At 41.7% G+C, this 23,619-nt stretch overlaps 1 long non-coding RNA gene across 1 annotated transcript; it reads left to right on the forward strand.

The window, feature by feature from the left end:
• The first annotated feature begins 477 nt into the window (after positions 1-477).
• On the forward strand, positions 478-20,366 carry LOC121929414. The gene is made up of 4 exons (XR_006103667.1): positions 478-571; positions 13,077-13,124; positions 19,675-19,685; positions 19,784-20,366. It is a non-coding gene; the product is annotated as an uncharacterized LOC121929414 (long non-coding RNA).
• The last annotated feature ends 3,253 nt before the right edge of the window (positions 20,367-23,619 follow it).

A 23,619-nucleotide genomic window follows, 5' to 3' on the forward strand; every position in this document is an offset into this window, starting at 1 on the left:
TTTCCCACTTAGCTTTGCACTGTTGTCTTGACCCTTTTCCCAGAGCAGCTGGTTAGGCAGCAGGGGGTCAGTAGAAATCCCGATTAAGGGATTGGGGTGGGTGTGGGGGCAATCAGGGGGAGAACAAAGCCATGTGTTAGGCATCATTTGCTGGCCTTCTAGATTACAACCCAGAGCCATCTCAGAGCAAAAGCATTCCAGATCAGAGTTTCAGGCCACTTGAGAATGACAGGTGGCTGGCTTGTGTCAGACTCTTGGGTATCTTGGGTTTAAAATAGCAATTCTCTGAAGCCATACAATAGCAAGGGCTTATATGGGGCTCTGAGGCAGGGAAGAAGCAGAATTGCACAAGAGGTTTCAGCTGACACTGCCAAAATAGCAGCAAAGCTTAGCATTCCAAGCTGTTCCCATCTGGCATTTTCCCAATCAGGCATCTAGTCTGGGCAGGGGTGGGGGGTAGGGGTGGGGTGGGTAGAGGGCTCTTGTTAAAGCCTCACTCTTTCAAGTTGCCTTTCTCAGACCCTCCACTGGTTTCCACTGAAAAGACTTTCACCTGTTCTCTGCACACAAGGTAAGCTTCCAACCTTAAACTGTGTTCTTTGTTCTCAGGCTTTGTTGGGAATATGCTATAGCTGGAAATAATCTATAGTAATCATGGTTTAACAGGGAAAGGAGGCCATTGTTTGATATTATCCATCCTCCCCAATCCAGTCCTTAGTGGATAGCCTCTTCTAAGAAGCAAAAATCTCTGCTTCTTCTTACTGAGTTTAAATCATTGGAAATAAATAAATACATAACTGATGACAGATTATATTTCTCTCTCTGTGAGACTGATGGGAACTCCTCCCTCCCCCCCCAAGAAAATACCACTAAGACTTGTAGGAAACGTGTACCATTGTATATGTGATGTTATGGAATGTGAGATTATAAATCCACCATGCACAAAATATACAGTGGAGTACAGACTTTAGCATTGGATCTGCAAACTGTTTGCCTAATGGTATATTTATACCCCAAAAATGAGGGAGTGGAGAATCCTGATGAGTATTTATATGACATCAGGACAGTCACTAGATAGGATTTGTTTTGTCTTGCTTGAAGACCAGGCTATGAAAAAATGACTACAATGCAATTTTGTAAACAATTCAGCACTTAATTTGAGCAAAGAACATTAGCTACAGAAATGTATATCCAGTATCAAGCACCTACTTCTTTAGGACAAAACCATGCTAGGAATGCTTGTTGTAATAGCACAAAATTAGGTGTTTTTATTAAGAAGTGTGCCATTCATAATCTGAGCTCAACTGATGTCTTCCAAGCCAACGAAACATTGCTGTTCTTCTGAAAAATTCTTAACTGAAGTTTGCAGTTGTTTGTTTCTGTGTGTGTGTGTGGGGGGGGGGGGGGAGGTATGTGCAGATTCGATGTTTTGTTTGCCTAATGTTTCATGGTTTCAGCACTTAGGTTTAATTATTTGTGGGGGGAAACCTTACAGTGCTTTTGAAGATTTGTGGGCTTCTAGTATAGTTTGTTACAAAGTTGAGTCCATAATAAAATCTGAAGTTTTATAGGAAACTATATCTAAGTAAACAAACATGCATAGAATTATATTGCCTAATCCATTTTGGAATCCTTTGTTAGTACTTAGTGACAACTATGACAGAATACAACAGGGATGGGCAACCTGAGGCCCTCTAGTTCCCATCAGCCCCAGGTAACATATCCTATGGTGATGGGAGTCATAATCAAACAAAACTTGAGTGCTACAAACTCCTTAACCCTGGCACAAAGTATGGATATAGAGTAAAAATATCTGTGTGTACGTGCGTTAAAGTTGATTTATGGTGACCCCATGAATTTCATAGGGTTTTCTTAGGCAAGCAGTACTGAGAACCCCACTGGGTGAACTTGGGCAAGTTGCAGACTCTCAGCGTTGGAAGATGGCCATGGCAAACCCCCTCTGAAGAAACGTGCCAAGAAAGTCTTGTGATATGTTCATCTTAGAGTTGCTATAAGTCAGAAATGACTTGAAGGCAAACACCACCACATTCAGGGGTAGTTTTACCCCGTTCTGGGTATTCACTGATGGTCTCCCATCCAAGAACTAAGTATCTATAGTGTAGAGGTGTAGCGTATCCAATAGTCTGAAATGCCTTAAGAGAGTGTGAGAGAGAATTTGTTAATTTAACTTAGAAGAGAAGTTAGATATGATCTAGTCAGGTTATTGGAATAGCTTACTTAAACAATACAGATGGCCATCTGCTAACCAAAGCTCAAACAGGATAGCCCTTAAACAATGGAAACTCTTTGGCTTTTAACTAAATTGATCTCTGGAATGAGATAATGTGGTTGCAGGCAACTTGAGTCCTGGTTTTTCATTTGCAAAATCTGAGACATGTCTGTGGGTGCATGCAGAGGAGCTGAAATAGGTGGCTGCTTAGGAAATACTATTTCCAGTGATAATATCCTGGCTTGTTTATTTTCATCCAAAAGGCATGCCTGATACTTGAGTTCTGGTCTTTTTGGTGGCAGGTGAAGAATTTTTTTGATAATATATTTTCTAGGTTTTTTAGTTATAGAAATAATTTTTAGTGCTTTCAAAGAACTTGGGCTCTACTGTTTTCTCTTGTTTTATTCTGATACTGTTTTAATTTTTGATTTCATATTATATCTTTATAATACTACAACATTTTTGATACATTTTCATTTTCAGGAAACTAAAACATTTTCAGAGAGGTTATTGTTGATGCTAATCCTACCATCACCACCACCTTTACTACTATTAATATTCATTCTCCAGTGGTGGAAGTACAAAAGGGTGAGTTTAGGACATTATACTAATATCCCCTACTCCACCCTTTCTCTTTCTCCTAATAATTTTATGAATTGAATCTACAGCATTCTTTTGGACAGAGTATCACAAAGTATTTGTTATTCTAGTCATGTCTGCCAGCTGTATGACAACAGAGTCAATTATTATTATTATTCATAAATAAATTTTAATAATAATAATAATAATAATAATAATAATTGACTGTTGTCATACAGCTGGTAGAAATGACGGGAATAACAAATACTTTGTGATAATCTGTCCAAAAGCAAAAAAGAAACTGGGAGCTATGGTTGAAAGCAGATGGTGTGACAAATGGGAGTTATTTGTAGTTGAGCAGACTCTCCCTACCAAATCCCTACAATTTCATTTACTTTGGGGATTTGCTTCCAACCTGAAATGGGCTGGCTGGATTTGCTGAACACTTTTGATGAAACTCAGGAATGTTTCAAGTGGCCACAGGTGAGAGGCATGGGCTGGGCAAGGTTCATGCTGATGCAACATGCTAGGTGGAAAGGCATACCCTGTGAAAAACCTGACTTTAAACATGAAACTCCAAGGGAAAATGGTTCAGGAAGCTCCTGAGGATTATACAGGCCTCTTGTTCCTATTTATGACAGTTGGGGACAAAGCATGGAATCCAGGCTTAGTGAACTGTTCTTAGATGGGAAGAGAAGCAAGAGACTTCTTAAGGGTGGGCTTCCACGCACATGACTCCCCATTTTCTGAGATTTTTGGTCACGTAACAGTCCCTGGAAATGACAGAAGTATGGATTACAGTCTGGCCTCCACATTCACTGGGTTTAGGACTCTGGTGAAAGTGGAAAAATGAGAAATAAAAATAAACATTCCTACCTCCCATGAGAAAACACTTCTCTAAGAATCTCTAGGTCCTCCACCATGAGCTTATGGTCACCTTTTGGTATAGTCATGCTGGAGGACCTAGAGATCCCTAGAGACAACATGTTACTCAAAGCCATGAATAATCAAATTTGCAAAAGTGAAAGCCAGAAATGTGGAGGGCTGACTGTACAATCAGTGGCATTGCTGCCCAGGGTGTCACCCAATGTAGGGGGTGGGACTTCCCAGGGCAGGCCAAAAGGGCAACACCTACTTTACTGCCACATGTTGCTCTACACATGAGTAGTATTGGCAGGGCAGTGAGGCAGGCTGGGCTGTGTGCTGTGCCAAGGCAATGGCACCAAGTTGGGGGGGGGGGGCGCTTGGCTCCCTCGGTGCTGCTGCCTCATTCTCCTCATGATGCTGTTCTCATGAAGAGAAGGAGGCAACAGCACTGAGGTAGAGGGGAGCAACCAGGTCTCACCCCGCTTTTGGGGTGTCACGTGGCATGGTCTGCACTCTCCACACACCCCTAGTGATGCCACTGTGTACAATGGCAGCATACCTCCCACATGGCTTTTGCACCAGCAGCCTTTTGATTGCTTCTACCACCATCTATGTGGTGTATCTGCAATCAGTGTAAGGCACTGGCAGGATTCTGGCTTCAGAGCGAGTAATTACATATTTGGACTATATATTTGCACTCAGAAATGCTGGACTGTAAGGCCAACTCCAAAGTAAAGAAAACTGAGCACATAGAAAACGTCCGGCAGAGTTATTATTTCCAGACTTTTTTGTGAAATGAGTACCATGAATATGAATACATGAGTTCCAGAAACATGTTTTTAAACAGATACTCTCAGACTTTTAACAAATGAATATAGCACATTCCATGCCCTAGTTATGAATTTGTTTTTCATTGCTTTAGCTGCTAATGGCTGAATCATGAGAAAATCCTAAGGATATGTTTTGGCTAATGTTCTGCCATTAGCAGAATGGTCTTCTTTACAATGTCAGAGTTAAGCATTAAGCATCAACTTAAATCTCTTTCACAGAAAAAGCATTATAACAGAAAAGTGAACTCTTAACTTTGGTTAGACTCTGACTAATATAATTTTTTATTGGTTAGATCCTTCTTCCCCTGGTACTTAGTATTCCTGAAGAAAATCCCTAACTCCATTACTGCTTTTGACACATGGGTGGGATACAGACGGGCAGGGGAAGACGTCTTGGAGGTGTATTCTGCTGAATACGGAGCTTCCAGACCGCCCGCCCCGGGGGCGCGGCTCAGGTGTATGGGGCTTCCATATGGGGGGCAGTGAAGACGCCTCACCTGGGGCCGTTTCTGACCCGCAGTTTCCATACCGCCGCCTTGGAGGACACTGCAAACAGAGAGGCAGCTTCCGCACGGGCAGCCAAAAACGGGGCTTTTTTTTTCTTTTGCCGGCTGGCGGATGCGCACTATATAGAAAAGAAGCGGGGAAAAGCAGCACCTTTTTAATGCCGCTTCTTCCCGCTTGGGGCGTGCGGGGGCGTGTTCATGGCGGCATTCAGGTAAGGGCCGTCTGAAGGCTATACCTTCATGACGTCATGAACACACCCCTTTTTGCCCGTCTGTATCCCGCCATGGATTTTTTGTTTTTCCGTTAAAAACCATTAATTTGTAACTTGCCTAGGTCCACAGTATGGAAAACAGCAGGACCAAAAAAAAAAAAAAAAAAAGGGGGGGGGGGGAAAAAAAAAAGCAAGCAAGTAGGCAAGCAAGTAAACAGATAGATACTTGTTTATTACTATGCTAGGATGGGCAAAATGCACCTGTGGATCACAGGTAGCCACCAAAGCCTCATACCTGTCTACTATTTACCCCAAATAGCACCCTAGAAGATTCTAGGGCATGCAGTGGTCATCAAAGGCCATTTGGGGCCATCCAGGTCTGTTTTTCCCCTCAAAATTGGAAGTAAAAGCTCCACGATGTTTCCTCCCAGAGGCTTGCCTAAATGTGTACCCTTCAAATGTAGAATCATAGAATTGTAGAATCATAGAGTTGGAAAAGACCTCATGGGCCATGCAGTCCAACCCCCTGCGATGCAGGAAATCTAAATCAAAACATCCCCAACAGATGACCATCCATCCTCTGTTTAGAGACTTCTAAGGAAGGAGACTCCACTACACTCCGAGGGAGTTTGTTCCACTGTGGAATAGCCCTTACTGTCAGGAAGTTCCTCCTAATGTTGAGGTGGAATCTCTTTTCCTGTAGCTTGCATCCATTCTTCCAGGTCCTGTTCTCTGCAGCAGCAGAAAACAAGTTAGCTCCCTCCTCAATATGACATCCCTTCAAATATTGAAACGGGGCTTTCATATTACTTCTTAACCTTCTCTTCTCCAGGTAAAACATCCCCAGCTCTCTAAGTTGTTCCTCATAGGGCATGGTTTCCAAGCCCTTCACATTTTAGTCACCCTCCTTTGGACACGCTCCATTTTCTCAAGATCCTTTTTAAATTATGGTGCCCAGAACGGGACACAATATTCCAGGTGTGGCCTGACCAGAGCAGAATAGAGTGGCATTATTACTTCCCTTGATCTAGACACTATACTTCTATTGATGCAGACAAAAATCGCATTGGCCTTGTTAGCTGCCGCATCGTACTGTTGACTCATGTTCAATGTGTGGTCTACTTGGACTCCCAGATCCCTTTCACATGTAGTCTTGTTCAGCCAGTTGTCACCCATCCTATATCTTTTCATTTCATTTTTCTGCCCTAAGTGCAGTACCTTGCATTTCCCCTTGTTGCAATTCATTTTGTTAGCTTTGGCCCAGCTTTCTAGTCTGTTCAGGTCACTTTGAATTTTGATCCTGTCCTCTGGGGTATTTGCTACTCCCCCTAGTTTGGTGTCATCTGCAAATTTGACAAGTATGCCCCCAATTCTGTCATCCAAATCATTGATAAAGATGTTGAATAGAACTGGCCCAAGGACAGAGCCTTGTGGGACCCCACTGGTCACTTCTCTCCAGGATAAAAAGGCGCCATTGTTGAGCACCCTTTGGGTTTGGCCAATCAACCAATTACAAATCCATGGAGTTTCTCAGACAAGGGAAATTGGAAGTATAATCCAATGGCAATCCGAATGCAATCATGGGGTTTAACATTATTGCGTGATAGACTACCACACGCAATTTCGGGCAATGGGAAGTCAGTCTGAACGCAATCATGGGGTTTCACGTTATTGCGTGATAGAGTACCACATGTAATTTTGGGCAATGGCAAGCTATTTTTGGGCAATGGGAAGTCAGTTCAAACACAATTCGAATTCACGTAAATTCACTGAACTAGCAAATTCACGTGAATGCGTTCTGGCCCCACTTTCTTTTCATTTGAAATTAAGAGAAATTTCTCCCGTGTGATAAACTCCCATGTAACAGTTACGTTGTCTATCCCACATTTCACTAGCTTGTTTGCAAGAATGTCATGGGGGACCCTGTCCAAAGCGTTACTGAAATCAAGATATACTATAAATGTGATAAATGTTAATCAGACATCCTAATTAGTGCAATTTAATGAAACATGGCTAGCTGTTTCCACTTTCTGCATTCCAAAAAGGGCATAAGTACTGTTGGCAAGCAACTTCCTAAATCTTTCTTACAGAAGCATGAATGACAGAACTTTAAATTTTGTTCATATGGCCATCCTGGTTGAGATAGTGAAACTTATCCAATGCATCGGGATGACACCATTGAAATTATTTTTACGGTCAAAGACTGGGCTATATTTATGAGATCATAACCAATGTCTTCCATTTAAAACATTTGGAAGGAAGAGAGCAGCAAAGGTATTCACTCTTCATAGATGAAACAATAGAAAAACAAAGAGAGAAATAAAAGCTATTCTCCAGAGCATTTTTTAAAAATTTCTTTATAGTTCCAGTGCTTCCAGCATACCCCTTATCTTCTTTTAAACTGCCAAATGTGTATGTACCATGCCCTATCCACATCAGACATCACTGCTTGTTTTTAGTTATCAGTGCCTGCTGATGCTATTGCTAATCATCTGCCACCTATTTTAGGAGAACTATGCTGCTGAACAACAGAGACATGGGAGAAAAAACAGGCTTCATGATATCAGCGAGCTAGTGTGTTCAGACTCCAAGCCAAGGTCAACAGCTCCCAGCTAGAAGTTGTGTCAGACAGGCAATATGGGGCTGCTGTTATCCTAAAAGTAGAACCCTCTCATTCCTCATCAGCACCTTTTATCTTGCCTCTAAAGACAACATAAGCCTCTCACTGACTGCATATATATATAGAATGTTCCAGAATGAATCCACTATCCGAGATCCAAGAAACATCTCCAGCTTATAGCAAAATTCTCCCTCTCTCTGTCCCCTCTCTCCCATCATGGTAGTCTATAAAGCACTTTTTTAATGACAATCTAAGCCAAAATTAAGATACCTTATCTCTATTGCAGATTTCTTAAATCACCATCAAACCAGTATCCAGGCAAAAGGTATTAGATCAAGGATGCAGATTTATGCTTTTAGTGCACTGTTTAGCCTACAACGTCTTTCTATCTGGCCATCTGTTCTTTTCTGCTCCTGTAATTGATACTGCTTCTTATTTTTTTTTTGTGCATTTGGGTTTATTTACATCTTTGCAGGTGTAGCTTGATTACTTACTAAGTTCCACCCTTTTACAGAGTATCTTTTAATCCTTTTTTTTGCAAAATTGAAATAAAATATATTGTTACTAAGAATATCTTTAATAAATCTTACATAATTGTGCATTCAGCTGTATCAAATATAACTTGGCCCCTTTTCATTCTCATTGTCTGAAATGGTATTGACAATGGAGAAATTGTATATAGAGAAGTACACGAAGAGCTCCCTTCCTCCCACAAGCCTCACCTTTTCAACAAGCAAAACAAGAAAAACAGCTTGAAGTCAAGAAGTGTGGTGACACTCCTGATATCATCAAGTTTCTGGCAAAGGCATAAAGTGGAGCTTTTCTACCAGATAACCTGCATCCTGAGCCATGCTTTGTTTCTTGCGTCCCCTTCATTTGGAAAAAAGGGAAGCATTTTCAGTCAATGACTACAGCTATTTCCTAAGGCTTGATGTGGGGCTCAACCTGTATTTGAACCACCACCTAAGTGACCAAGTTTGTTTTCCCCCCTGCTTTCCCAGGCAGAACATATAGACCACACACTTCCATGGCCCCATCAAGCTGTCAAATCCTGGATTATGCTGCTACTGTTGCTGTTACCGCTTACTATCAGGGAAGACAGGGAGGGCAAGGTAATTCAGATGATGAGGAAACAGCTGATTGCATAGTTGTGGAGGAGGAAATCAGTGGTGTTACTAGGGAGGCAGTGGTGCAATGGTGCAGTGGGGTGGCCCACACTGGGTGACACCTGGGAAGAGGAGTGTCACCCAGTTGGGCCTTCCCCCCATGCTACCCCAGCATGCACTCCCCCCATGCTCCAGCCCTGTGTGTGCTCCCCCCTGCACTCCATCCTTTTCCTCATCAGGAAATACTGTGGGTATACTCACAGACAGGCTATACCCTCTTTTTCCTTTTCCTGGGAGCCCTGAGCAGTCACATCTTCAGCATCTGAATTTGTATTCTCCCCTTTCCCTATTGGTAAATAGCATCATCTTCTCCTCAGGCTCGACAGCTTCTGAAAAAGGTAAAGGTTTGGGATGGAGTGGAAAAAGTTAGAGAATAGATCTTTAGAACTCCTCCAAAAAGAGACCTACACATGTGTATGTCATACCTGCCTAACAGAATGACACCCATAGTTATATATAAAATCAGCTCAGTTAAGAATTTTTGTTGTTGTATACCTTTACGTCATTTCCAACTTATGGCAACTGTAAGGTGAACCTAACACAGGAGTTCATGGAGTTGAGAGTGTATCACTCCACCAAGGTCACCCAGTGAGTTTCCATGGCTGTGTGGGGAATCTAACCCTGATCTCCAGATATACACTCCAATGCTCAAACCACTACACCATGCTGAATCTCTCAGTTAAGGATCTCAATTGTGATATTTCATGTTTATCGTATATACTTGACTATAATTCGACCTTATGTATAAGTCGAGGGCAAGTTTGGGGGGCCAAAATTATGGATTTTGCTATGACCCATGGATAAGTCAAGGGTAAGACTTAGAGGCATATAACAAAAATGTAAAGGATGAAGCAAATAAAAACAATGCCAAAGTAAAAAATTTCCAGCAGGCATAATAACTGTTCATGACTACCCTAAAGGCTGGATGGATAAGAGAGTAGAGGGGAGGTCAGTGCTTCCAGCACAGATTACACTTTTGTCTTTTGAACCAGGAACGGTTCATTTTTATGACTTAAAGTACAGTACTTACATTGATCCATGATGGGTAAGTCGACTCAGTTTTTTTGGATCCATTTTTTGATCAACATTTCTAGACTTATACATGAGTATATACAGTAACCCTTCTTTCATTGGTTTAAAAATCATATTTTGAATTTTTGCTTCTTTAACATCAGAGCTGTACCAGTTTTTCCCCCATGGAAATGTTTGGGGTGAAAAGGGAGAGGAGCATCTGTTTCCTGAAGCAAACTGAACACCCTGAGCTGAAATCTTATATGGTCTTAATTGAACAACTTATCCCATGGAGTTTTCCCTGTAGCAGGGGAGAGGATCATTTGGACTGTGGGTTTGTTTCCCTTGTGGACCTTAGGCTCCTTGCCCCCAAATCCCTAAATTGTACAGGAAAAAAATGGTCAGAAAAACTTGCTTTTTGGCTGAAAATAAATTCTAAGGGCCTTGGTAAATTTAAACAGGATTGAGAAAATTTGATGCATTTCAGCCAGGCAACATGTAGCATCTATCTGGTCATGATCTCCAACTATAATTGGGCAAGTGAAAATGGCCTCACTAAATTGTTCTATTTGCAAAAGCAAAATGGTGACAAAAAGTATTTTGCCAAATATTCTCCTGATGTTGGGTGGAAAATTCTACAAAGCATTGTGGAAAATATGGCTGGAAAACCTCTCAAGAAATTATTTTCTGTGATATTTCAGCTCAGTCAATATTGAAGAAAGCTATATTTTTGGTTCATGCAATGACTGAAGAAGCCGATAGAACAAAATATGAGCATTGGAGGGAACAAGTTCATTGGTTCCTTTGATGTATTACAATAATTGGCTTAGCTCCACAGTCACACCTGAAATTCTCCTTTCTTTATGGAAGGTGAAAGGTTAGGGGGACTATATTCCACCAAATATTTTCTGCAGTCCTCCAAATTCCTCAACAGGTTTCACAGCAATTTTTCCAAATAGTCTTTACTAAGAATTTTCATTTTATCTCTATTTGTGGCCCAAAACAGAATGCAGAAACAAACCAGTTTGAGACCACTTTACCTGCCCTGGCTCAATGCTAGGGAATCCTGGGAACTGTAGTTTATTGTGGGACCAGAGCTCTCTGACAGAGAAGGCTTAATCTCTCACAAAACTACAGTTATCAGAATTCCTTAGCATTGAGCCGGGCAGTTAAAGCAGTTTCCAACAGGTTTATTTTTGGAATGCATTTTGGACCTTTGTTCATTATGCCCTTTGCCCTTTGTCCATTAGCAACTGCTTTTGAATTTAAACTAGCCTAGATTCCCTGAAAATGCTGATTTGTATTGATTAATAGAACATCAGCTTTCCTTATTTGTCTCATAACTTTTCAAATCTGAACTAAATACGGAAGCTCTGCAAATGTATAGTTTTGAGGAGCCAGCCCACTATAAATGTCAAAATCATCATTATGAGAGTACAGGGAATCTTTCCTCAGGACACAATTAAATGAAGGATTACCATGCAACCCATCTCATTCCTGGCTATAGCCTCTCTACTAGTATTCTTGCAGCAATGATGGCACCCTTCCAGGGTGTTGATACTGCTAGAATCCCTGCCAGACCACTTTGGCTGTTCTGTATGGATGGCTTGGTCAAACACTGCATGCTCTGTATCAGGTATGGATATGATGATACATGGAGATATTTTAATTTTTATCACATGGAGCATCCTACTGGACCTGCATTATGTTTGTTTGGACAGAAGCCATGTCTGAGTATTAGTACATTTCATGTACATTTAAATGTACACATTTGTGACATCAGCATATTAACTGAGCCTTCTACAGCAGATCCCCAGCTCAGGAAAGAACTACGGACGTAAGTGGGGAAAGAGGGCATTTCCCCTTACAATAAGAATGATATCGTCCTAAAATGAAAATTTCCTTCAGTTCTCAAATTTCTAGCATTGCAGTAACTCTTTAAATTGTACTGAAGGGGTGATATGATTGCACTCTTTAAAGGGCTATCATAGAGGAAAGGGTACAGGTTTATTCACTGCTGCCCGAGAGGGTAGGACCAGGTTTTAAATTAGAGGACGGTAGATTTTAAGTGAATATTAGAAGGAATCCTTTGATGGTACAAGCAATTTGGCAATGGAATAAATTAGCTAAAGAGGTGATGGGGGTCTCTTTCTCTGGACATTTTCAAAAAAAGGCTGGACAGCTACATACTGGGGATGCTCTAGCTGGAGTTCCTGCATTGAGTGTAGAGTTGAAATTGATGGCCTATGGCAGTGATTCGCAAACTTTGGTCCTCCAGATGTTTGGGACTTCACCTCCCAGAATTCCTGATCATTGGCCCAACTGGTTAAGGCTTCTAGGAGTTGAGGTCCAAAACACCTGGAGAACCAAAGTTTGGAAAACCACTGGCCCAACTCTTTGATTCTATGATCCTATAAAGTGTAAGTAGTGGCTGAATTGCCTTAATAGGCATGTCTGTAAATAAATCCCATAGTAGCAACAGCTTGCATATATAGCTGTAGCTTCCTACTAGAGCTATTTTCTTATTTAATGTAAAGCATGTGTAGCTATTTTTACCTCATAAATGTTTACATGTGTCACCATAGCCAGATATTTGTTTCAGTTCATTTTAGATAAGAATTTACCATGTTTACCATGTTTGCAAATAACAAAAGCAATTAAAAAAATGTTAAGGGATTCAAAATAAAAAAAACAAGACAAAAACATATACAAAAACCCTGCAACGTTTCATGTGAGAGAAACCTAAACAGAAAGATCTGTCCATCTCTGGGCCTTAAAGTGTAAAACTATATGTATTCAAACTTTTAGTGCTGAATTGCGGTAGCCACCTCTTATTTCTGAGAAGCTACTCTTCTTGGACACTTCTATGGCTGTAAGGAACAATACACAGTTGTCTAGAGCTGGCTATGGCTGTACCTATTGAATTTTTGGTCCCATATCAGGAAAAAGATGGAATAAAAATATATTTTAAAAATAAATAAATTTAAACAAACAAACAAACAAACAAATCTGTTGCAGCTTCTAACAGACCCTCTTTTGTTGTTTTTGATGGCAGGTAACTGAAAATGTCAGACACTGAAGAGATCATTGAAGAATATGAAGAGTAAGTGTTCAATTTTCTTTTCATTCTGTTCCTGATCCAAACACCTGACAGATTATCTCTGCTGTTTGTCTGTCACTTCAACTGATGGGTGTGGTCCAAGATCACTCAGATATGCCATTCAAATCTTTAAACAACATGGTCCAGGGATGATAGGAATCCTACCATGAAATCATCCTGAATGATGTAGGTGTTTATTAATAGAAAATTCCTTGTGGTAGGAGGGCAGATGTCTCTGTGGAAGACATTATTCATAGTCTGCTGTCTCTGTGAGCCTTGCTATCTCAAACTCACGCTTGAAAAGATGTCTCTGTGGCCAGCAGTTTTGGTTTCAGCTTGGGGAGGGGCTTCAAGAAAGATTACAGTATGTAAAAGCTATTTTTTGGCTGATGACTCTCAGAATTCCCAACCAAAAAAGGTACTGCCCATTTTGGCCGAGGAAGTATGGAAGATATAGTTTCCCCCCAAAGTCTGATTGAGTTGCTCCTAGTGAGCTTTCACACACTCGGGGCTGTCACTAGGGAGATGTGAGATTGTGGACCACACCAGGTGACACTCTAAGGAGGGATGTCACAACAGCTCCCCAAAACTCTGCCTTTTGGCAGAAATGAGCTGTGACATTTGCCTGCATGCCTTTAAAATGCTGAAGAGATAGTGTGAGTGGGGTGAGGCTCAGTGGGAGGGGAAAGGAGTGGGCCCAGGTTTTGTAAAAATTAAATTTTAATGTTTTAAATATTTTAAAGTTTTCTTTAAAAGCATCAGATCTTACAAAATTTTTACTTTAGCCCCATGCAACTATGTACATGTAAATACATAGTTTTTTATTGTGCGTGTGCATATGATATTGTAATTTAAAGGTATAATTTTAATTTTGCCAGTTTATGTCACAATTATTACTATTACGTTCAGTGATATATGGGAAATATGATTTATGAGTAACATTAGTACAAAAACATAACTAAGGATTCTATATGGTGTGATATGGAAGGAAATCAATGCGGAGGTGACACCATGAATTATACCAGGTAACACCAAACATAGAGATACACTAAATGCACTAAATATACCACATTTCCTCCTGTTTATTGTTGTTGGCCACTTGCCTCTTGCACTAAACCCAACCCACATTACTTCATAGAGAGAGAGAACAGGGAAGGTCATGTAGGTCACAGTTTTTTTCTATGTCCTTCAACATTTCACAGATGAAAATTGGGACATCAGAATGCAGTCAAAACAGAGAAAGTTATTAATCAGGAAGAACACACAAGATAGGAGAGGCTGCAGCAGTTTGCTTTTGCCTGATCCTACTGAGAAGGGAAAGGTTCCACCCACTATTGTCCTCTCCCTCCACTGTGTTAATTGAGTGCAAACTACTCTGAATTTAGAATTCAGTTTGCGACGAATGAAGTCAGCTGAGGATGAAGGGGGAACATGTTTGGAGAAGAAAGAAACTAGGTCTTTTTAAAAGCAGCTGAAAAAGTGGGATAAAAGAGGACTAATTGGGACTAATTGTCCCTGCCAAATTGGGACAAGATTATACAATATGTTGTTCTCCCCATCATTGACCTGTTACAGACGGACATTTTGCAGTGTCCTCCCGGAGAACTAGGGCTAGATGAGACTGAGCATTTAGATGCCCAGCAGCCCTAGTCCATAAGGATGCTACCATCATTGCTTGCCGCCCTCCACACGAGCAGTGCCATGATGGCGTGAGTGTCACACAGTGCTCAAATGGCACTGGCAGGAAGTGACACGATTGGGGAACTCATGCACACCAATTGCACCCCTTCCAGAAGCTGCTTTAGGTAGCTTCTTTTTGCTCCTGGGAAGGAGCACATAGTTACCACACCATGTGGTGGCTGCGGCAATGATGTGGGGCAAACAGGGGCAGTGTGGAGCTGCCCATCTGTCGAGCCCCATAGCTCACTTGCTCAGAGAGAGCAGGTATGCAAACTGGGAATAAGAAGAAGCAGCAGGCTCCAAGTTGTTGGCTGTGGGACTTCTTATTGTTACAAGGATTGAAGCAATTGTGTGGTGATGCCAACCACTGGTTAGTATGACTACCCATGTCCTCTGAAAAAGCACTTTGTTTGAAGTACAGTATTGTAGAGTGAAATATGTTCTTCTTTTCTTTTTGCCTAGAATTTGTTTTTTTTTTTAAAATAGCCCAAACTGTCAGACACACACTTTTGTGGTTGCACTACTAGCATATTGGCCAATTTGGGCTATAAATCTACACTCCGCTAACTGAGAGTAAGGATTTTATCGCACCGCCTCTGGTGCCCAACTTACCTCTTCCGAACTGGGCTCAAATTTTGAAGTTACACTGATTTTATTGCATTGATATTTTCCTCAAAATGGCTTCCATTCCCCCCAGTGTTGAATTTGGGCCTTGTAAGTTGCTTCAGTGTCAATTTTTTCCAGTTCGGAAGTTTTTGAATTGGAAAAAATGGTCACCAAAGTGACTTATGGGGCCTGAATTCAACACTAGAAGGAACGAGAAACTGTTTTGAAGAAAATGTCTATATAATAAAATCAGCATAACTTCCGAATTTGAGCCCAGTTCAGAAGAGGTAAGTCGGGCACCAGAGGTGATGCAATAAAGTCCTCAGTTTTATTGAATTGAATGGCGCTCACATCTATATAGTTCAAAGATAGTTCTACTGGTAGACAAAATAGCTAGAGAAAAGGGCGCTATCAAAAAAGTTTTTTTGAAGTGGCTTCTGGGGTTTAATACCTATATTTACCTTACAAAATAGCAACTCAGTGTGTAAAGCCCATGAGTTAGTCCAGAATAATGGAATAACTGAATACCACTATAGCACTTCACAGAGATGGTCTCTCTTGTACATTATCTAAACAATGTCACTTTTCTCAGTCTCTCAGTATTAAATTTCAATTTTTATTTAATTAATGCATATGTGATAAATACATACATAAAGCTAACATGTATGATTTTGTGCAATTATTTAAAAGAAAAAAAAAAAGGAACCTATTTATGCTAATGGTCATTCCTTTAGCACAGAAAAAAGAAAAGTTGACTGTACTAGCCACAAGAAGAATTCAAAAATCCATATCAATATAATATTTTATTAAGCTAACTTGCTGGTTCACTAAAACATGTGAGCTTTCAAGAGTGCCTGATCTCTCCATCAGGCATTGCATTACAAAAAATAGGTAACTTTTCCAAGCTGTTGTCTGAATATGAAGATGATGTATGAAAAGTAAGTAGTACAGACATACTGTACATACTATTTTTTTTTCAAGTGATGAAATAGTTTCAGGTTGCACCTGTAACTTCTCTTGCAGAAGGGAGGATTTTACAGAGGTGATAAGAGAGACAGGATGTACGGTAGTTCCTCCTGACTGGAAATATCTCTTAATGCAGGATTGTGGCCTGTGTGTGTGTGTGTGTGTAGGTACAGTATGATTATGAGAAACACATCCACACACCCATGCACAACAAATAAGCTTATTGCATGGCACTTGGAGAAATGGGACCAGAATGGAACAGGACGGGGGGGGGGGGGACCTGTGCTAGGGAATGGGAGAATGCTGCTGATGCTGCTGGGAATCCCCAAGCCATTCCCCAGCCATTCCATGGCAGCCAATTTTGAGGAACTGTTCAAATTTGTCCTTTAAAACCGGCTGCCAGGAACAGCTGAGGAATGGCTTGAGGACTCACCATTTTCTTGTGCGGTAAGACACGTTTCCCCCTGATTCTGTTCTGTTCCTGATCGTCCAAGTGCCATGCAATAAGCTTAGAAGAACACAGTTAAGTGCAGCGAAAATTACAGGAGGTGGTAGTAGGGAGGAAGGGTGCTTGATAACATCCCCTCATGTTAAAAACTCATTTCTCTCTCATCCGCACCTACACCCACACTCACTCTGTCTGAAGTTTGGCAGGGCTCATCCCACTCCCCTGCAACCCAAGAACAACTGTGTCTGCAAATTCTATTCAGTTTTGTCTCCAAGGCTTCCTTCCCACTTACAGAGAATTTGGTGCCTGATTTGAATTGATGAATCGGTGCAAAAATAGTTCTTGGTTCTCACTATGTTTGTGCCAATACTACCTAGCACCTTGGCCTCTCCTAGCCCCAACTGTCCTTGGCCCAGCCTCCTTACCGGCTTCTTCTGGCCTCCTTTGGCCTCTAACTGGCTTGCCCAGCTTCCCTGTGGCCTCCTTCCATTCCCCGTGGCCGGGGAAGCTTGCAGAGAAGCCTCCCCTGATTCTCTGTGACCTCCTTCCCACCTTCCCCCTAACCTTCTTCCGTTCTTCGCACCCGGGGAAGGTGAAACAGAGGTTGCAGGAATGCTGAAGAGAAGCCTGTGGCCCAGGCACAGAGAGGCATGGAGGCCAATGATGGAGAGATGGCCAGGGCCATTGCAGCTGCCTCCCGCCCCCCATCACTGGCAGCAGAATAGAATCTGCCCCACCTAGTTCCCACTTGGGCCAGGGTGGAATCCACTTGTGGTTCCCACTGGGATGAATCGATTTATTTGAGAATAAATTGATTCATCCCAAAAAACACCCTTTTAACCCCCAGCGTCTTTTTGATGCACATTAAATGGGTAAAAACCATGCCCCCCCTTCCTTTACATGAGAACCATGGTAGTTTAAACCGGATCATTTCAAATCACAATCCGGTTTAAACCATAGGAACAACCCCAAGTAAATTAAAATGGTGAAAACTCCAGAGGCTAGATTCTGTCTCATAGCAAAGATGGATATTTTTTTGGGAAGATAGACTCTGTCTCATAGCCAAGTTGGACATTTAATCTCCTACCAATATTCTGAGCTGAAGTGCTCCTCCAGCATAACCACTGCAGCTATCAAGGCTGAATCTTGGGTAAAGCTACCATCTGGTGCTGATGGAATGGGATTTTCTTCCACCTGATCAAAACTTTCCTTTTGCTAATGACTGAATGGGTTGGCAAAAGTAAGGTGCTTTTTGCACGGGCCAGGGTATGCTGGGAGCTGGCCTTACCTTTACCTGGGGCCCTTTGCTGTGATGGTGGGCGGCTATTTGCACACGTGTCCCATTTTGCCACCCAGCTCTGCCACTGCTGCCATGCATCTGCTGCTCTGAGGTCAGAACAAGGCACCCAGCCTCAATAACTTGGCTGGGCACCTTGTTCTGAGCGAGGGATGTACAGCAGTGGTGGTGGTCCCAGGACACAGAGTAGAATACATTTTAAACAGCCACCTGGCATCGCAATGGAGGGCTCCACATCTTCTAGGAAAATCCAGAGCAAACAGGGACATTTAAAAAGGGTTATAAAAGGGGTATACCCCCGGCTTGGGCTGAACAGGGTGGACATCATCTGGGTTGTTTGTATCAGACTTGGGATTGGACTCTGTGTTGTCCATACCCTCCACTGAGAAGATGGGGGAGGGGAGGTTGGTCCATTAGGCCTGTGAAGACAGGGTCTCGGGGAGTTTAGGCATCCTACTTTGCTGATGGCTTGTAAAGACTAGTCTAGTATGGGAACTACTGACTCCTGCTGGACTGACTCAGATCAGAAAAAAATTGTTGTGTGCCTTCAAGTCATTTCTGAACCTATCGTGGGGCTTTCTTGATAAAATATATTTAGAGGAGTTTTGCCATTGCCTTCCCCATAAGGCTGAGAGAGTGCGGCTTGCTCAAGGTCACCTAGTGGGTTTCATGGCCCAGCTGGGAATCAAACTCTGCAGCACTTAAACTGGTATGCAATGTTGGCTTTTCAGGAAAAATACTGTAACTGATTGTCAAACAAAAGAATTTTATGTCATTGCAACCACTAACTCAGAACTGCACAGTGTGGAAAAGTTACTTTTCAGACTAGAATCTCCAGAATCCCCAGTGCAGTGATAATAGTAATGTTTGTTTATAACGCCCTTTCCACCAAAGGGTGGAACTGCAATTCCAAGAATCTCTTGTAGCGATAGCCAAAGCAGTTACTTTGTCAAGTTGTGGAAAAAAAGGAGTATTGGCCCATGGGCTAAATTTGGCCTGTCTGGCTAGCTCAGTCTGTGGGGTTTTGAAACTTGTCTATTTGAAGCTTCTCCCCCCAAAAGGGGGAACGGACAAGAGACTGACCATTCCACAGCCTCAACTGGCTCTTCTAGGGTGGCACTCAGGTGGTACCCAGAAGTATCACTTGTGTCTGCTTCACTTTTATGTAGGGAAGATGAATGAGCAGTGAAGTTACCTTGACCCAGTTTCAGTGAATCTTTTGGCAGGAGACTCATCCTAGTAATATGAGAGATTGTAGCCTCTACCTTCTAAAGTAATTTGAACTGCCTATTGGTAGGGTCCAGGATAGCACTCCAGTTCTATTCAATATTTTTCATTCCTAAACTTGCAAGCCCTTGTGCCAGAAAAGGTCTTGCTTTAGATATTGATGTGATAGGACCTTTCCTTTGCACATGCCAGCTATCTGCAAGTTGATACTTGCTTCATTGTTCCTAAAAGAATATACAGGTGGGTCCACAAATCACATATTTCTATATTAAAATCATATTTGAATTCTACCATTGTTTTAACCAAGTTGTTTTCTTTTCTCCTTTCAGGGAACAGGAAGGTAAGGAGACAAAAATGATCCAATTCAAGTAATTTATCTAAATAATCATTATACTTCTGACAGTCTTCTTTTTTCTTTTCTTTTCCGGTTTGTGACAGAAGACTGTATTGAAGAAGGTAAGCTTCTGTGTTTATGAGAAAAGCCATAATATCTGGGGTTATTAAACCAGAACAGCATACTCTTTAAAAATTACCTCCCAAGTTGGTGTCTATACACTGCATTCAGTGTAACTACAGGTGAGTTCAGCTTCTAATGGGGCCGTCTGAGCTATGGATGTTTGTAAAGAAAGAGAAGATCTTCTTTTTATTGGCATCCAGCATGTGGAACTCCTGATCACATGAATTTAGGCTTCTTTTACTTATGTGCCTCTGACTCTCCTGCAACATCAAATGCTTAATTACTGCTTTTATTTGACTTTTGGACAGTTATTTCAGTAGTAGTTTTATGATAGATGTTAACAGTTATGAGGTGAGTGTTTGGAAGGGAAATGTGTGTGATTTATTTTAGTATAAATAAATAAACAAAACAAAAAATACATGTGTAAAATATAAATTTATTCATCCAAATAGCTTTAAAAGCAGTTAAAATGTATTTCTTTAGGTTGAAATGTTAATATTTCAAAAGTCTAAGAAAACTGAAGTTCAAATAACTGGATATTTGCTTGTTATTTTCTATGAATACTTAAACCATTATTTTAGTGGGGTAGAATTAGGAAACCCCATAGGACTGCCATAAGGTGAAGGAGTGTGTGTCGTTACATAAATCGACAGCAGGGGTGGGATAATAGAAGTCCCAAGCGCCTGCCATAGAAGAGAGGTTAGCCATTACAGGGACAACAATAGATCAACACGCAACAAATAACTCTGTTGAAAACATAACAACTGTTGGAAAAACATAAACCAAATAAAACACAGAATATCAGTTTAAAAGAACAAATAGGACCAGGACATATCAAAACAAGCCACAGTTTGAAATTCATAATTTAAAAATGATCTGGATAATAATAATAATAATAATAATAATAATAATAATAATAATAATAAATTTTATTTCTATTTCCCGCCTCTCCCAATGGATCGAAGTGGGATTACAAGCATAAAATCGCAATGACAAGCATAAAACCACAATAACATCTAGATTACAATGAAATATCATCACTTAAAAATGAAGTTCAGAACAATAAAAACATCATCTAACACAGGGGTAGGCAACCTTATTGAGCCGGGGGCCGGGTTGCAGTCCCTCAGACAACTGGGGGGCCGAAGCCAAAAAATAAATAATTAAATATATATATTTTTAAAAAATAAATATATAAATAAACCAGGACAAATGTAGGACAAAATTTTCAAATGCAAGACACTTTTTTTAAAAAAATGGAGGACACACGAAAAAATTTGCTGATTTTAAAAAAAATGTTAACATAAATGCATGTTTCTGAGGCTTCTATAGACAATTGCCCCCGAAAGGCCCTGGTGGCAATTGGCGGCAGGACCGGGCTGGGGCCGGTCCCAAGGCCTCGCCGGGCCGCATCCGGCCCGCGGGCTGCAGGTTGCCTACCCCTGAATTCTAACATGTAGTATTACAGCCAAAAGTAGGGTTTTCTTAGGTTCTTCATAGAAGATCGGGTGGGTAGGCCCGCTGGTAGAGATCCATCTTTAGTGCCTTCTTAAAAGCATCTAAGATAGTAATAAGATGGATCTCTTCCGGCAAGTTCTTCCATAACTTAGGGGCTATGGCTGTATACGCTGTGTGGGAAGTTGTTGTTAGTCTTATCTTTGGGTGTTCTAATAAATTCTTCCCGGGTGTTCTGAGAGTGTGGGGCCGATTATGTAGGAAGAGGCATTCCCTCAAGTAACTCGGGCCCAAGCCATGTAGGGCTTTGAAGGTAATAACCAACACTTTGTATTGCGCCCAGAAGCTAATCGGCAACCAATGAAGGGATTTTAGAACCGGTGTTATGTGGTCTGACCTACAAGTTCCAGTGACCAGTCTGGCTGCCGCATTTTGAACTAGCTGAAGCTTCCAAACTTGGTACAAAGGTAGCCCCATGTAGAGCACATTACAGAAATCAAGACGAGAGATTACCAGTGCGTGTACCACTGTTTCAAGGTCCTTTCGGTAGGTCTCTGCCCCAGGTAGGGACGCAGTTGGTGTATCAGCCGGAGCTGATACCAAGCACTCCTGGCGATCGCATCCACTTGAGATGGTAACTGTAGGGATGAGTCCAGGAGTACTCCCACACTGCAAACTTTGTCTTTTAGGGGAAGTGTGACCCCTCCAGGGCAGGTTGACAAATCTCCGTCCCTGGACTTGGGGTACCTATCACGAGTACCTCCATTTTCTCTGGATTCAGATTGAGTCTGTTTTCCCTCATCCAGCCCATTACTGACCCTAGAGGAGATATGCCATCCTTAGTTGCTGTAACAGTCGGAGACATGGAGGGATAAATCTGGGTGTCATCAGCATACTGATAACGCACGCCCCGTGTCTCTGGATGATCTCTCCCAAAGGGCTTCATGTAAATGTTAAATAGCATGGGGGATAGAATGGCGCCCTGAGGGATGCCAGATGTCAGCTCTCTCTTAGAGGACAGCTATCTCCCAGCCTCACCATCTGGAATCTACCCGAGAGGTAGGACTGGAACCACTGGAGCGCAGTGTCCCCAATACCTAGCTCCCTCAAGCGTTCCAGAAGGATACCATGGTCTATGGCAGGGGTAGGCAATCTTTTTGAGCCGGGGGCTGGGTTGCTGTCCCTCAGACAACTGGGGGGCCGAAGCCAGAAAATAAATAATTTTTAAAATTTTTAAAAATTAAATATATAAATAAACCAGGACAAATGTAGGACAAAATTTTCAAATGGAAGACACTTTTTTTTTTAAAAAAATGGAGGACATGTGAAAAAATTTGCTGATTTTTAAAAAAATGTTAATATAAATGCATGTTTCTGAGGCTTTTATAGACAATTGCCCCCGAAAGGCCCTGGCGGCAATCGGCGGCAGGACCGGGCTGGGGCCGGTCCCAAGGCCTCGCCGGGCTGCATTCGGCCCGCGGGCCGCAGGTTGCCTACCCCTGGTCTATGGTATCGAAGGCTGCTGAGATGTCCAAGAGCACCAATAGGGTCACACTTCCCCTGTCGATGCCCAGACGGAGATCATCGACTAAGGCGACCATGGCAGTCTCAACTCCATATCCCGCTCTGAAGCCAGTTTGAAATGGGTCCAAATAATCGGTTTCATCCAAGACAGCTTGGAGTTGGAAGGCGACTGCCTTCTCAATCACTTTGCCCAAGAATGGTAAAAGGGAGATTGGTATGTAGTTGTTTCTAATCAGGGGGTCCAGGGAGAGTTTCTTTAAAAGCGGTTTCACTATCACTTGTTTCAAATTAGATGGAAATAATCCCTCCCGAAAGGATGCATTTATTATAAGTTGTAGCAATGTTTTTATTGCATCTCCTCCCTGAAAGGTCAGCCATGATGGGCAAGGATTGAGGGGGCACGTCGTCTTCCTTGCAGTTCCAACGAGCTTGTCCACTTCATCAGTATTTACAAACTCAAAATGATCCTGTTTAATGGGGTCCATGGAGTCACTGGATATCTCTCTTATTGTTTCTGTTATAATGCCGGATAGGACTGCCGGAAGTCTTTAGGGCTGTTTTAAATTCAGACAGTGTATTCAGCTGTCAAACTTCTTCTGGCATGTTGTTCCACAGCATACGGGCTGTTGAAGAAAAAATCTTCTGGGTGACAGTTGCTAACCTAGCCTTGGTTGATTAGAATAAGTCAGGACCCAAGCGGTCCTGAGAATCATGAACTGAGTGTTTGAAATGGAAAAGTAAATGATGCTGTTTGCATAGATTTGCTAGAAGCCAGTCAGTATATCTTTCATTTTTAAATGCACATTTCTCTTATGTGATTGAATGAAGACATAATTAG

Source organism: Sceloporus undulatus, chromosome 4 (genome assembly GCF_019175285.1).
Source record: "Sceloporus undulatus isolate JIND9_A2432 ecotype Alabama chromosome 4, SceUnd_v1.1, whole genome shotgun sequence".
NCBI classification, from domain to species: Eukaryota; Metazoa; Chordata; class Lepidosauria; order Squamata; family Phrynosomatidae; genus Sceloporus; species Sceloporus undulatus.